This window comes from Frankliniella occidentalis, unplaced genomic scaffold (assembly GCF_000697945.3).
Source record: "Frankliniella occidentalis isolate FOCC.00 unplaced genomic scaffold, Focc_3.1 Scaffold274, whole genome shotgun sequence".
Classification (NCBI taxonomy): Eukaryota; Metazoa; Arthropoda; class Insecta; order Thysanoptera; family Thripidae; genus Frankliniella; species Frankliniella occidentalis.
Genome location: NW_026267400.1, coordinates 255,546 through 257,459, shown reverse-complemented (window position 1 = coordinate 257,459; position 1,914 = coordinate 255,546).

Here is a 1,914-nt window from a genome sequence, read left to right as displayed (position 1 = left end):
ATTATTGTAATCCTCTTTGTGATCGAGGAACAACTGCACTAAGGCTAGTTCTGAGTTGATTGTCCAAGATGATGCTGAAAATTAAGATGTTTTATTCATGACTCTGAAAATGAACATGAAGTAGAAGTACTTACCCTTAGAAAACTGTGCAAGATCAGCAAGGAATAAGTCATCTGAAGTGACTGAAGTTACTGAACAGTCCTCATCATTTTTTTTCCATTCAAAGAAGGTCCCCTTGAGAGAGTCCTTACTTGCATTGTTGAAAATTACATTAGGTACATTATAGAGAGGGTGATTAGTCTTTCCAGACTTACAATTTCGTCTAAACTGCTCCCGAGGTGCGGTTTTTCTTTTACGCATGTCAATGATGTTAGTAGAGACTCCCATGCTAGACATTACTGGAAGAATAGTTTCCAGGAAAGTGTCATGGCTTCCTCCAGCAGGGATATCATCCCTGAAGCGGGCCATGACTTTAAGGAATATATTGGTACCTTCAGTACCAAAGATGTCAACCTTTTCATTGTTTTCCTCAATGAATACATCTAGATATGGATTTAAAAGTAAGGAAATATAGTATACATTCAAAAAGCTTGGAAATCATACAATATAATAACATTAAAGTACACACCATTAGACTCATTTAAGACACTACTTTTGGTGCTCATGCTGGTACCATTTTTTTTAAAATGACAACAATTTCTTCTCATAAATAATATTATCCAAATGAACAGCTAGGTTTGCCTCTTCTGAGGTTGAGAACTGTGGTAAACAAGGAAGATGTATTATGAACTTTTGCTATGGAGGGATCATTGAAATGTGTAAGTCAATACAATACCTTCACAATGACATTTTCATTCAAGGCATCATATAGGAGGTGGTTAAAACAAAGTTCACCCACTGTTGCAAACCCTGCTTTTTCCATGGCCTTTTGAATACAATCTCCAAATGTTTTTCTGAAAAGTAAGGCAAAATAAGGACTATGAGAGTTAGCTATTTCACAGAGGTACAATGAAAATGCACAGTCTACAAAACTGATTATATGTTTGTGAAACATTGTTCACTTGCACATGGCAGCTGTATTTTAATTCTTCATGCAAAGTTAGGTCATCACCCTCCAAATCATTGTCAATGGTAATGGAAGGTTCTTACGCAGTTTGCTCATTCTTCATGAACTTCAAATTGTGCCCATCAAAAAGGAATTTCTCCAACAGAATAAGGTGATTTACACACTCACCATTGATGAACTGGTGTAACAGTTAGAAAGATTGAAGGAATATTGTTTAGCAAGGTGTAAAACCATAGGAGCTCGCATCATTACCTGTACAACTACTGTATCCCAGCTGGAGACTGATGATATACGTAGTGCTGGCTCCTCTCCTTTAGGCACAACACCCGCCTCCCAGCAAATTTCATTCAAAGAAAATATAAGGAATGCCTCCATCTGTAAGAACAATTACAATTTGACAGGAGAAAGTAAATGCTTAACAAGGGGGAAGGAGGAGAGGAGGGAAGGAGGAGAAAAGTGTCCCAAAGGGGGAGTGTTGTAGTTGAGTCTCTTGGTGAGAAATAATACGAGGCAGGTGTGGGCTAGCTTGGTTTATTTTTAACGAATGAATAAGCAGGAGTGACAGGAATTTGTGCGAACATGTAAGAGGAAACCTCTGAAGCCTAAGTATACAGCCGATAGGTGGCGCTGACAGGGCAGCAGCAGAAAGCATGACTATAGGCAGATATAAACATGTCAATATACAACACTCCTTAACATTTACAAAAAAATAATTGTTTAAAAAAAAAGATGAAGCATACATAATTTGAGCAGACTACTCTTGGTAGTCGGAAAATTAACAATGCTAAGACGGGTAAATCAGCCAGGATTTTTTAACACTGCAAAAAGAAAAGGCTGAATGCAAAAGT